The 14795-nt window shown below is 50.7% G+C and overlaps 1 pseudogene; it reads right to left on the bottom strand.

The window, feature by feature from the left end:
- Positions 1–7349: 7349 nt before the first annotated feature.
- On the bottom strand, positions 7350–13988 carry LOC119321353 (annotated as a pseudogene).
- Between the last annotated feature and the right edge of the window lie 807 nt (positions 13989–14795).

The raw sequence follows: 14795 nt of genomic DNA on the forward strand, positions 1-14795 counted from the left end.
CTTCATTCCAACCGGGTGGCCTCCTTGGCCGAAGAATCCCGGATACTCTACGGGGGGACCATGACCAGGGTGCTCACCAAGATTGCGCACTGGCACCCAGTCCTCGACTTCGAAGTTGTGCTGAAGAGCTTGCCAGAGGATGCCAACGTCGCGGTGCTCAATGAGCGTATCCAGCCCATCCTCAGCCGCATCGACAAAATCAAGAGGTTGGAGGGCCAGCGCCGGGACTAGGCACCCCATTCTTCATCGCCGCTGCGGGTTCATGACCAAGACAATGCTATCTTTAGTTAGAACCGCGACGGCAATTTATGTAATATAACTCTGCAGTGCTCCCGAAATTATGCATGTTATTTTCCTGTTCGATTTTCCTTTGTATGTCCACCCCACGTCGACCGGGTAGGCTTGCCGGCACGTAAACCTAGGGCGGCGTTTTGAGGACGGATCCTCATTAGCCTGCCGGGTGTGCTTGTTGCCAGGCGAAGCACCTTACCGCCCTTGGCGTGGCCGCTCAATCTGTTGAGCTTGACTCAAGTCAGAACCGAGAGCGTTGCTGATGGCGAAAGGCTACCCTGCCGCTCTCGACGCGGCCGCTCGAACTGTTGAGCGGACTCGAAACAGAACAAGGGCCCCTCTGCGTAAAGGCTCTCCATACATAGGCCGAACCGTCGAGGATAATAACGTTATATCTAAGGAGAAAAACTTAAAATTCAGTATGACTTAGCTCTCTAGTCGCCGCCTCGGCATCCTTCGCGCCAACGGGCAACGCCGCCTTCTTGGCCGCCTTCTCCGCAGGAGCTGTGGCGATGATGAACTGCTAGGCCTACCACTAGACCCGATTCTCACAATCTGGGCGAGCGCCCCCTACCTGGCGCGCCAAAGATGCCGGTGGGAATCGACACCTATGGGATCACTAGAATCCCTACTACAGTTGCGGGGCGCGGGAACGTGAGAAGAGCAGGACTAGTAGACAGCACAAAGGGGATTTACCCAGGTTCGGGCCGCAAAGATGCGTAAAACCCTACGATCCTGCTTTGGTGGATATATTTAGTGTTCTTGAGCTCTTGAACTAGCTCTGGGTGCTACCAGGTTCGAAAGAGCTGAATCCCTCTCCAGTGCGCCATGGGCCTCCTTTTATAGGCAAAAGGGGCTGCCACAGTGGCACATAGGAGGTGGAAAGTGCTACAGCACTTTGAGCTTATCGCTGGTATTACATGACAAAGCGCATTTAATGCGAGGCTTAGGTGTCCTTTCATTTTATCGGGGACGGGAGCGAGGCCCGTCCCATACGTCGCTCCTCCTCCTTGCTTTGACACGCGCCCTGGCTAGCGATGCATGCGGTGCCATGTAGGTAGGCACGCAGCTGAGGTGGCACGGTGGTGGAGCCTCCACGAAGGACTGCATGTTGCCACGCAGGTGCCTGCCCAGCTGGTTGGGTCGGCAGCTGCATGCGAACGGCAGTGGAGACTTGGCTGGCGTGGGCCTGGCAGTGGCCCTGCTAGTGCGCTTGGCGAGGGCCTTGCCGGGTAGACCTACAAGGTGCTACGTCTTGAGCTTGCGTTGGTTTTCCTCGAAGAGGAGAGGGTGACGCAACAATAGTAGCGTAAGTATTTTCCTCAGTTTTTGAGAACCAAGGTATCAATCCAGTAGGAGGCTCCTCAAAAGTCCCACGCACCTACACAAACAAACTGAGAACTCGCAACCAACGTGATAAAGGGGTTTTCAATCCCTTCACGTCCACTTGCAAAAGTGAGATCTGATAGAGATAGTGTCGTGGAATTAACATGTCAGATGTCCTTAGTGTGAGGACTTAGTCGCGAGGCCAATGCATCTATGTGGTAGCTTGAGAGCGGTTGAGCGGAATCGAGAGATGCAACACAATACAAGAGTTTAGACAGCTTCGGGCCCCGGGAAACATCACCCAGTAACAACCCTACATGCTGTTTGAAGCTAGATCTCATTATCATCACGAGGGAGTCGCCGTAAACCGGCTCTCCTCTAGTTGTGTCTAGCCCTAGAGATTGTTTCTTGCTTCTCCCTCTTTGGGGAGCCCTGCCCCTCCTTATATAAGTTGAAGGGGCGGGTTACATGTAGAGTCCATCTCGGACTAGTTGCCAGTTAAACATTGTCTTAACACCTGCCGGTGCTACCATCTGTCTTAACTCTGCCGGTTTAACACTCGCCGGTTTACCGTCTGTCTTAGCCATCTGTCTTAACTATCTGCCGGTTTAACACTAACCGGTTTAACAAGTCCCATCCGGATTATGGCTCCGACCGGGTCATACCGTGGGGTATATTCCCGACATTAGCCCCTAGTTTAACTTGGATTTATCCATGTTAAACTGATCCTGATTATCCTTAAGTCCTTGTCACTTCCTTCTTCTAGAAAATCCAGTTTAACATGCCAGCTTCATAATTAACTTGCTGACATTGGTTTCTCGTAGAAAATATATTGTGAAGAATAACTCCTTTGATTCAGCTCCCAATGCTTAAAAACAATATTGGTCCTTGAAATACTCATCTGATCTTCAGCCGGTTTAAGGACGTAGAACTTTCTGGTTTATCATTGCCAAGATCACCGGTTTATAAATATTGATAGCACTAGGTCATACTTGTAGTTAACATCCAGCTTGAAAATATACCTCTTATATGCCTATCACTTGTAGCCCCCAAGTCTTAAGAAGGTAGCATAGCAACAGCTTAATACTTGCTTCAACATAAATATCACAATCTTGAAGAAATCTGGGTTGTTCATCTCAATCACTTGTCAGAATTGAGTATTCCACATATGTAGCCCCCAAGTGCCGGGTTGTCATGCTTGCAGCAACCTGAGACTTGTAATTGCCTGATGCTCATAAAAACTTCAACCAGTGTAACCCCCAAGGGCCGGGTCATTATGCAATACTGAGTAGGGACTTTGTAAATATAATTTTGTAAACTTTGAACAAATACGTGTAGCCCCCAAGGGCCGGCTCAGTAAGATAATATTGAGCTGGGACTTTGATATACACTTCAACGAAAACAACATCATATGATGTAACCCCCATCATAGGGCTTGAGTTCACGTCCACAAGGTTAAGAGCCTTGTGCTTTACCAACTGAGTAGTTGACCTTTCAATATAATGAATAAAAAACTTTGTACCTTGAATTGTTGACAGGAGCAGTTGGTAGCCCCCAAGGGCCGGCTCATTACGATGTGATGAGTCGGGTCTTCAATAAGATGAGCAAAAAATGACTTTGCATTAGCCCCCAAGTGTCATGGTGCATGCTTGCAGCGACATGATACTTGCATATTTGATGTAATCTCAACTTGAATAATATAGCCCCCAAGGGCCGGGTTGTAAGTCTGCAGCAACTCGGAACTATTCCTTCAATTGTAGAATAAAAATCATATCCATTTATAATATGATATCCAGTGCGCTGAAGCGACTTTGAAAACCTCAATCATAATATTGGTTATTGATAACCACAATATAAATCCAACCATGTTGGTTATTTGAATAATATACCCAACGATTTATAAGCGCATAAGTCCAATGGCGCAATCCAAATATATACTGGCGACTTATAGTCCAAAGCCAAGCTGGGTCAATAAACACCGGATTATAAGTGATTGTGTACTGACAACTTGTAGTTGAAAGTCGAGCCGGGTTAATTTGATGACTGATAGTCATGCCAAGTCAATAGACACCGGTTCAACATAAAATTTATCAAAATAGAAAAATCTTGACAAAGGCAAATAAAATCGTGTAGTCGAGGCTTTTGAAGGGCTGCCAGCCCAAATTCGAGGCTTTTCATGGGCTGCCAGGCCGCTGAGTTAAACCATTTTGCAAAGCCTTTTAAGATGGGCCTCCAACTAACCAATCGTCGTTTTAACTTTGACAAGTTCAGGGTCTATATAAGATTGACTTGTCAAACGTTCGGCGGGTCATGCCAGGATTACCTGGATAGGAGTGGCTTACTTGATGAAGGCAGGTTAACACGGGGTTTTAGGTGAATACACCAGGCTTCCAAGCCATGCTTGATAGCATATTATAAGGGTCCTTTCAAACTCTTTGTTGCATTGCACAAAGAGCCCCCAAGTAACTTTGTGAGATGTGCTCTATGTGTGCCTATGTTTGAGCTGTGCATAGCAACAAGACTCTCTTTGGCCCCTTGGGTGTGAAGCTCCCAAGCTTTGTTATGGCGTGATAGCCGGATTAATGGATAGAACTCTGCTTTGTCAGCTAAAGCCCCCATGTAACCAATAATATGATAAGCCAATAAGATGGGATACCCATGTTTGAGCCGTGCATCATGGCAACAGGTCCTCTTCGACAACCTTTAACTTTTTGCAAGAGATAAATTCTTCTTGAATCGGGATTTTGAACCGGATATTGAGAGTGTCAGAGCTTTTGCAAGAGATAGTTTCCTCTTAAACCGGATTTGAACCATATAGTAAGAGCTTCAACACTGTGTGGGAGACGGGATTTCCCTTAAACCAGAAGCATCATTGTGAGCCGAAATATTTCTGACGGCCTTTAAATTTTTATCAATATAACAGTAGCCTCCGGTACTAGGTTATCTTTCTCTTCAACATCCTGGGGCACTTGAAATGTTGAAACTGGCAAGACTTGTTGAGTCATATCATCATAGCCCCCGAGTCTTAAGATGACTCAAGGAGTTGTCTTGAGATTCTTCGTATTTGACCATAGCAGAAGGTATGTATCATCGGTGTTGATACCGCAATGTGAATCCACCGAAGGTTGAGATGACTGCAGCGGGTTATAAATGATCCCGTATGAGCCGTGTCAGCAACTCGGCCAATGGTTCCTTTCAACTGGTGATTTGAACTTTAACCAAACTTTAGTGGCGGCGACTTGTGCGCCCGCCCATTGAGTCATCCAGTGCAGATGGCGGTTGATAGTATATGATAAATTGCCTCCATTTTGTTGAAAGAAAAACCGGGCTACCCAAGCAGTGACTTGCTCATACTCGGAAAAACAGCTTGTGCAGACAAGTGCGGCCCGGTATGTTGATGTAGACCAGGCCGTGAGAGACGGACGACAAGGACGACCGCAACATCAGAGACGGCTCAGATAGATAAGTCGGCTGCGGCATGGTACGCCGGTGCGGACGTTAGAGTCGGCCGCAGCATTGTAAACTGGCACGGACGAACGAGTTGGCCGCGGCGTTGTAAGCCAACACAGACGGGCGAGTTAGTCCCGTGTGTTGATGAAGCGGGGGACGGCAACTTACCCATATAACCGTCCAACAGCATGGCACGGATCAGCCCTAGTGCGATAATCTTGGCGCATGCCCCTTCGCGACACCTTTGTAACAAATAATGACCCTGCCCAAAAATAGCAAAGACCAGAGTAATTGTTTTTTGATAAAAACAATATGCACAAAAAAAATAGACAAGATAGCACTTGGTATTTTTATCGGATGAACCCGGTTGCTTATGTTGAATGGATTTTCTGGTAGCTTGGCGCGCTACCGACGGTTGTATAGCCGTATTACCAGGCCTCCATGTAACCTGTCCTTCTTCGTCTTTTTCTGATCTCACATGATGTTTGTACGTGGAACACGTTGATTGAAATGCCATCCATGTTTCAACACATGCACACACAGGTCGGCCGTGAGTCATGACGCCCCTCATGCCTTTTCTGTCAAGTATTTAGAGGGATAACTTGATCCATGTGGAAAACACTATTTTTAAACCGAAAGAAAAAATGACAGAACGCCATCCACTTCCCTTTGCTGACACATGTCATCTGGACTTCATGTACTGCTTCCTCTCTCTGCACCTTATCTCCAACAAACACACATTTTCTATTCTTCTTGCTTGCTCGCTTGTATTCAGAACCAGAATCCTCCTCCCATTTACTTACACAGCAACAGCGAAACAAACACCGACGACTGACCACTGGCGGGAACCACAGTGGTAGAATGCAGGCACCACCAACCAATGGCCATGGAGGCGCGGGCCTTAGCAGCGGAGACGGCGCTGTCAAGGGAGGCTTTGAAGCAGCAGCAGCTTGCGATCGAATCTTCGGGCGCGGCGACCCGGCAACCAGGCGCAGGCGAGGCCGACCGCTGGGGGAGCAGGGATGGTCGCGGAGATCCGGCGGCCCGGGCGGGCGGAGCCAACCGCGGAGACGGCGGGCGGGTCAGGACGGTGACTCGGACGGCGGTTTGAACGGCACGAGGCGGCGGCAAGCAGAACCAGTGGAAGCAACAAGGCCATGGTGGAGCTTGATAGCGGCGACTCGGGGGGAGGCTCCAGCGGAGGCCGGTGGATAGGGCCGGCTTCAGGCGCGGTAGCGGCGGTTTACCCGTGGGGGATTCAACTCGGCTCTACTCGGTGCGGGCGTGCGTGGTCAATCGCCGGGCTACGGTGAGGCGGATCAACATGTATCCTCTGGATCGGCGGAACGAGCATACGGGAAATAAAACCGGCCACGCCGGTTTATAGCAGAAGTGAAGGTGGCTCTCGGAGACCTGTGGTTGGGCGAGCGCAACAACAAGGACGGGCGGCTCCCCAGCGAAGCGCGGCGACTTGGAACAGAAGAAGCCTGACGCGCGGGCGGCGATTCGAAGGCGATTTCAGAGGGGACCGTGGCGATTCGAAGGCGATTTCAGAGGGGACCACGGCGATTCGAAGGCGATTTTAGAGGTAAAGGCACACCAGGTACCCTAACTTGCACAACATGTGATATTTTAGTCCCAAACTTACAAAAATCAACCCCACTATACCCCAACTTGCACTGCATGTGATGTTTTAGTCCCAGTCCAATGACAGAACGACATGTGGCAGCCAGGTGTCTGGCCCGGTCTTGCACGCAGTTTTGCAAAATCTCCCCTGTCATTTTCTCTAATCAACCCGCAGTATAGCGCACCTGAATTAAATCTGTAACCAGACAGCTCCAACACCCATGTGATGCTTTTCTCGATGGCACTACCACATCATTAACCCACCTACAAAACTAATCAGTGTACTCCTTGATCAATAATCAGTGTCAAAGCCACGACATGATTCACTGCACCACACACACGTCCTTAAGTAGAAAATGGAGTGATTAAGCCGAGGGTTTAGCTATTGCTGACAAGTGTAACCTCGATAACTGTCAGAGCACAAGACAAGCACTGACACATGGAAGATTAACAGCACTAAGAAGCGTAATTAACAGTTGATTGTACAACGATGCACTGGCAGCTAATACTACTGCATGCATTGTCCTGTAGGCTAGCTAGGAGTAGTAGTAATTATCAAGGGGTTAACGTTGCGCCCGGCGCCACGAGATGGCTGGAGGAGAGTTTGTATCCAGCCGCCGGTGTTGACTCAGGGACGCTACACGTCGGCCGGCCGGTCAGAAGAGGTCGAAGCGCTTCGTGTCAGCCTTGCGCGACACCGGCATCTTGCACGACTGCGACCGGTGCAGCGGAGCGCTGGGGACGACGGGCGGACGCAATGACCGGAGGAGCGCGAAGTTGAGGTTCTTGAAGAAGGGGCGGGCGTTCACGTCGGCGGCGCCGTGGCGGGACCCGAGGCGAGCGGCGGGGTCCTTGGTGAGCAGGCGCGTGATGAGGTCCCGCGCCGCGGTGGTGTCGGCGTGGCAGCCGGTGACGGAGGAGGAGGGGAAGGTGAGCGGCACAGACGATGTTGCAGAGCTAGCGTGTCCTAGTGGCGCCGGCGAACGGCGTGCAGCCGTGGAGGAGCTCGTAGAGGAACACGCCGTAGGCCTACCAGTCCACGGCGGCGCCGTGCGCGCCGCCGCCTGCCACCTCCGGAGCCACGTACTCGTGCGTGCCGACGAATGAGCACGACCGCGCAGACACCGGCTCCGCCACAAACCGCACGGGAGACGCCGCGCACCGGCGACGATGCCTCCGCCGCTTGAAACGTATCGGGAAGCAGGACGCGCTGCGCGGCTCCTCCTGTTCCTCCTCCTCGGCGACGGCTGGCTTGAGGTTGTTAGAATATAGAGTTGTAATCTCAACCTCCTTCCTTCTCTTGTATTCTACCCAAACTCTTTCTGTCATAACCTTGTACGTCAAGCCAGGCTTCGGCCACGCATCAATATAAACTACCACGCGGCTCTCTCGATGGAGTAGGAACGCTTCATATCTTTCATGGTAATCAGAGCCACCTCTTCTCATACATCTAGCCACAATCCAAAACCCTAGAAACCACACATCATCGTCTCCATGGCTTCCTCCGCCGGCGTCTCCCTCAACCTTGGATCGCCGCCGTCTGAGAAGCTCGCAAGAGGTAATTTCATTCTCTGGAAGACGCAGGTCCTCCCAGCCCTGCGAGGCGCGCAGGTGACGGGGCTCCTGGACAACACCGATGCCGCTCCACCCAAGATGGTGGAGATCACGAAGGCAGACAAGACCACGGCCCTAGAGCCGAATCCCCTATACGGACCCTGGATCGCCAAAGATCAGCAGGTTCTATCATACCTTCTCAATTCCATGTCTCCAGAAATTCTTGCACAAGTTGTTGGGAAAGATTCCACCTTTGAGCTCTGGACGACGGTGACAAATCTCTTCGCCTCACAATCTCAGTCTAGGATTACTAATCTGAGAATCGCCATCACCAATACCAAGAAGGGCTCGATGTCAAGCTCGGCGTATATGGCGAAGATGAAAAGTCTTGGGGATGAACTAGCTGCTGCAGGTCGTCCCGTATCTGATCCGGAGATGGTGGACTATATTCTGGCCGGACTGGACCGCGACTACGACCCCGTGGTGGCGGCGATCGGCGCTGTCAAAAACATCATCACAGCCGACGATCTTTTTGCCCAGATTGCTGCCTTTGATCAAAGGATGGAGATGCTAGGCGACTCATCTTCAGGCGGGTTCTATTCATCCGCTAATGCGGTCTACAGAGGCCGTGGCTAGTCCCGTGGCAGATCTCGCGGGCGTGGAGGAAGAGGCCGTGGCCGTGGTGATCGTGGTGACCGCGGTGACCGACAGTCGTCTTCCTCCAATGGAGGCGGCGGATTCAGAGGCCGTCCTCGACAGCAACAGCAACAGCAGGCTCGTGAGCAACAGCATGACTATTCAGAATGTCAGATATGCTACAGACACCATCCAGGAGGTGCACGAGTTTGCTGGTGGCGTTATGAAGAAAACGACCAGGAAGAAAAGCAGGTGCATGCAGTCTCCTATGGCGTGGACACCAACTGGTACGCCGACAGTGCAGCAACAAACCACATCACAGGTGAACTTGACAAGTTGACGATGCGGGAGAAGTACAATGGAGGCGACCAAATTCGCACGGCAAGCGGTTCTGGTATGGATATCACACACATTGGTAGTTCAATTGTTAAAACCCCCATGAAAAATTTACACTTGACCAATGTCTTGCATGTTCATCAAATCTCTAAAAATCTTGTTTCCGTTCATCGATTCACTCTTGATAACAATGTTCTTATTGAATTATATCCTTATTTTTTCTTGGTTAAGGACTTGAAAACAAGGAGAGTCATTCTTAGAGGACGGTGCGTGGGAGGACTCTACCCACTCATATCATTATCATCATCATCATCTTCATGGTCCAATAAACAAGCAAATATTGTCACCAAGCTATCTACATCAAGGTGGCATAGTCGTTTAGGTCATCCATCTTCAGTCATACTTAGATATGTTCTTAGCAAAAATAAACTCTCTTATGAGCCTAGTAGTGAGTCAGTTTGTGATCCGTGTCAACAAGCAAAAAGTCATCAATTACCTTACCCAATTTCTACTAGTGTGTCTACTGCCCCTTTACAACTTATCTTTTCAGATGTATGGGGGCCAGCTCCTATTTCAGTTGGTAGATTTTCCTATTATGTAAGTTTTATTGATGACTATAGTAAATTTACTTGGATTTATCTGTTGAAAAAATGATCTGATGTATTCCAAGTTTTCCTCAATTTCCAAAATCTTGTTGAACGCAAACTGAACTCTAAAATCATTGCTATGCAAAGTGACTGGGGTGGTGAGTATGAAAAACTAAATTCTTTCTTTCAAAAGCTTGGCATATCACACCATGTATCTTGTCCTCATGCTCACCAACAAAATGGATCCGCTGAAAGAAAGCACCGTCACATAGTTGATATGGGGCTTGCCTTGTTAGCAAATGCTTCCATGCCGCTTAAATTTTGGGATGAAGCATTCTTAACTGCTACATATCTCATCAACTTGCTTCCAAGTAAAGTTATCAAATTTGAAACACCCATTACACGACTTCTTGGTGTCACACCCAACTATACATCTCTTCATATTTTTGGTTGTGCCTGTTGGCCCAATCTTAGGCCTTACAACACACGCAAACTCGCTTTCCGCTCAAAACGGTGTGTCTTTTTAGGCTATAGCCCCATGCATAAAGGGGTCAAGTGCCTTGATGTTCCTACTGGTCGGGTGTATATATCCAGAGATGTTGTATTTGATGAGTCCGTGTTTCCCTTTGCATCCCTTCATCCTAATGCTGGTGCACTTCTCCGCAAAGAAATTCTTCTTCTTCCTTCACATCTTCGGTCTTTTGATCATGGGGGCAACAACAATTGTACTAACCAATGTGATGATATTCCTGCTGGTACTGGTCTTTCTCTTATGCCTGTGCAGGTCCCTGGAGAAAACGGTGCTCAAAATGACCAAGATCTCGAAAATATGGCTGGTTTTGATCCTATATTTCATGCTGAGGAAGGAGACGAAGCTGGCACAGATGACGAAGAAGATCTGGCGGCGCCTGCCACCCCTGCACGCGCGCAGATCTCGGATCACGCGACCGCATCCGCCTCGGATCAAGCCCCTGATGGCTCCAATCCTAGATCCAGGGCGGGCCACTCCCGTGCTGCCGCGTCAGCTTCAGGCGGGACCAGCAGCGGGGCCGAATCCCCCTCGCCCCGCGCGCCAGCGTCAGGCGGGACCAGCGGCGGGACCAGATCCTCCCCGCACCACGCGCGCCTCCAGTCGCGGTCGGGTGGCGGATCCTCTGCGCCAGTGCCTGCAGAAGGGGCAGCCACACCAGAAGCCACAGGATCCCCTGCGCATATGACGACAAATCAGTCCACTGCATCAGCAGATTCTCCTGGATCTTCTGTGGCAAGTATACCAGCGGTGCAGCGAGAGGTTTCTTCACGTGTTATGACCCGGCTACAGAAAGGTATACGGAATCCTAAAATTAGGAAAGATGGAACTATACCATATGGAATGTTGTGTATTTCAGGAGAACCAACATCGTTGAAGAATGCACTTGATGATCCTAAATGGAAAAAGGCAATGGATGAGGAGTATTCTGCGCTCATGAGGAATAAGACTTGGCATCTTGTACCAAATCAGAGAGGTAAAAATATTATTGATTGCAAATGGGTGTATAGAATTAAGAAGAAGGCAGATGGCTCCATTGACAGATATAAGGCACGTCTAGTTGCAAAGGGCTTTAAGCAACATTATGGCATTGACTATGAGGACACCTTTAGTCCCGTTGTGAAAGCTGCAACTATCAGACTTGTGTTAGCCATTGTTGTATCCAGAGGATGGAGTTTAAGGCAGCTAGATGTACAGAATGTGTTTCTGCACGGTGTTCTGGAAGAGGAAGTGTTTATGAGACAACCACCTGGGTATGAGAGTAAGAAATTGCCACAGTATGTCTGCAAGCTTGATAAAGCACTCTATGGTCTAAAGCAAGCACCCAGAGCATGGTATTCCAGATTGAGCTCACAGTTAAAATATCTTGGCTTTGTTGCTTCCAAGGTTGACACATCCTTGTTTATTTATAACAAGGCAGGAGTATTCATTTTTGTGCTTATATATGTTGATGATATCATAGTTGCAAGTTCTTCACAAAATGCTACTAATGCTCTTTTGCATGATTTGAGCTCAGAGTTTGCCTTGAAGGACCTAGGTGATTTGCATTTCTTCTTGGGTATTGAAGTCAAGAAAACTCAAGATGGTATTGTGTTAAATCAGGAAAAAAATATTCTTGAGCTTCTGTCTCGCATGGGGATGAAAAATTGCAAGCCAATGCCTACACCTTTATCCTCCTCAGAAAGTCTCTCAGCATATGAGGGTGAGCCACTTCAAGAGGAGGAGAGTACAAGGTATAGGAGTACTGTGGGAGCACTACAATATTTAACTCTCACACGTCCAGATATCTCATTTGCTGTCAACAAGGTTTGTCAATATCTTCATGCACCTACTTCTGCACATTGGTCAGTTGTCAAGAGGATTGTGAGATATGTGAAACATACTATGGGAATAGGACTTCATTTCAAACGGTCTAATTCTTCTCTTGTGAGTGCATTCTCTGATGCTGACTGGGCAGGATGTAGTGATGACAGAAGATCAACTGGAGGTTTTGCAGTGTTCTTTGGATCTAATCTTATCTCCTGGAGTGCTAGAAAGCAAGCTACTGTGTCACGCTCAAGTACAGAAGCTAAATACAAGTCTTTGGCTAATGCAACTGCTGAGATCATTTGGGTTGAATCACTTCTTGAGGAATTGGGAATCAAGAAGAATCGTATCTCATGTTTATGGTGTGATAATTTGGGAGCAACATATCTGTCTGCAAATCCAGTGTTCCATGCCAGGACAAAGCACATAGAAATTGATTTTCACTTTGTACGAGAAAGGGTTGCGGCAAGGAAACTTGAGATTCGATTTATTCCTTCTAAGGATCAAGTGGCTGACATTACAAAAGCACTACCAGCAAGACCATTTTAAGAATTCAAGAGTAATCTTAACTTAGGTTAGTTGAGATTAAGGGAGGGTGTTAGAATATAGAGTTGTAATCTCAACCTCCTTCCTTCTCTTGTATTCTACCCAAACTCTTTCTGTCATAACCTTGTACGTCAAGCCAGGCTTCGCCCACGCATCAATATAAACTACCACGCGGCTCCCTCGATGGAGTAGGAACGCTTCATATCTTTCAGAGGTCACGGTAGCCGGTAGACGATGCCCATCATGTGCAGGTACTAGAGCGCCAGGAGCACCTCGGCCGCGTAGAACCGGGCGGAGGAGAGCGGGAAGTGGCGGGAGGGCATGCGGTGGCGGAGGGAGTGGAGGTCGCCGCCGGGGCAGAACTGCACGACAACGCAGGAGAAGCGCGAGGCGGCGTCGAAGTCGGCGAAGAGCGTGGGGAGGAACGGGTGGTCGAGCAGCCGCAGGATGGGCTTCTCGGCGGCCGCCCGCTCCAGCTTGTGCTTCTTGGCCACGGCGCGCCGGTCCACCACCTTCAAGCAGGGGATGCAGTGGCCCGCCCTTCTCCAGGCCCTAGCCCTCCGTCCCGGCGGCACCCCCTTGTTCCGCCTCACCGGCGTCGGCCCCCCGCAGCCGGACGAGACCGACGCCTTGCAGCAGATGGGCTGGAAGCTCGCCCAGTTCGCGTACACCATCCGCGTCGACTTCCAGTACCGCGGCCTCGGCGCCGCCACGCTGGTGGACCTGGAGCCGTTCATGCTGCAGCCGGAGGACTCGAACGAGGAGCCCGAGGTAATCGCCGTCAACTCAGTCTTCGAGATGCACCGGCTGCTCGCCCAGCCCGGCGCCATGGAGAAGGTCCTGGGCACCGTGCGCGCCGTGCGGCCGAGGATCGTCACCGTGGTGGAGCACGAGGGGAACCACAACTCCGGCACATTCCTGGACCGATTCACCGACCACTACTACTACTCCACCATGTTCGATTCCTGGACTCGCTGCACTACTACTCCACCATGTTCGATTCCCTCGAGGGCGGCAGCTCCGGCGGCCCATCCGAAGTCTCATCGGCGGGAAGTTGTTGCTCCTGCCGCCGCCGGCACGGACCAGGTCATGTCTGAGGTGTACCTCGGCCGGCATATCTGTAACGTGGTGGCCTGCGAGGGGGCGGAGCACACAGAGCGCCACGAGACACTAGGCCCGAGAGGGGTCGCAGGGGAGGAGGCCGAGAGCGCGCGGATGGCCGCCCACTCCACGTCGCCGGACCGGTGCGGCCGGAACGCCGCGGACCGGCGCAGCGAGCACGCGGTGGCCGCCGCCGCCATGGCGGCCGACGGGGTGCAGTCGAAGGAGAGCCATGACAGACTGGACAGGTGTGCTATACTGCGGGTTGATTAGAGAAAATGGCAGGCGGGTTTTTGCAAAACTGCGTGCGACGACCGGGCCAGCCACCTGGCTGCCACATGTCGTTCTGTCATTGGCCTGGGACTAAAACGTCACATGCAGTGCAAGTTGGGGTATGGTGGGATTGATTTTTACAAGTTTGGGACTAAAATATCACATGTTGTGCAAGTTAGGGTACCTGGGGTGCTTTTACCTCATTTTAGAGGGGACCGGCGACCCGCAACATGGGCAAGGCGGTTCTTCGGCAGATAAGGCGCTCGGATCAGCGGGTCGAAGGCGGTGATGGCGACCCACCGGCCAGGCACGGCAGCGGGCGTCTCAACGCGCCACGGGGGCTCATCAAGTTGCAGGTGAGGCCGCAACTGTAATGGCAATTTGTGGCAGTAGGAGCTGTTCAGAAGTGGCAGTGAACCATGGCGATCGTTGAAGTGGTCCGCCGGGTTGAAATCAATGTAGAAAACGGCGGGTTGAGGCTGTGGCAAAAGCGCAGTCTGAAGTGTTGAAAGTTGCAGCTATGCAGCTCTGAGATAGCGACTTGATATCGGCCACGGCAGAGACCGGCGGAAATAGAGGCTCTACGGTCTTTGAGTTTGGCGTCGGCGTCCCTAGTGGATGGCAGCAGTGCTCCAACCCGTGGTGGTGGTGGCCTCGGCGGCTCGGGGTCGCCAGTTTGGAGGTCCGCACCGGCAGGGCGGTTCACCTCGCCACGGCGGAGACAGAGGCAAACA

This window comes from Triticum dicoccoides, chromosome 6B (assembly GCF_002162155.2).
Source record: "Triticum dicoccoides isolate Atlit2015 ecotype Zavitan chromosome 6B, WEW_v2.0, whole genome shotgun sequence".
Classification (NCBI taxonomy): domain Eukaryota; kingdom Viridiplantae; phylum Streptophyta; class Magnoliopsida; order Poales; family Poaceae; genus Triticum; species Triticum dicoccoides.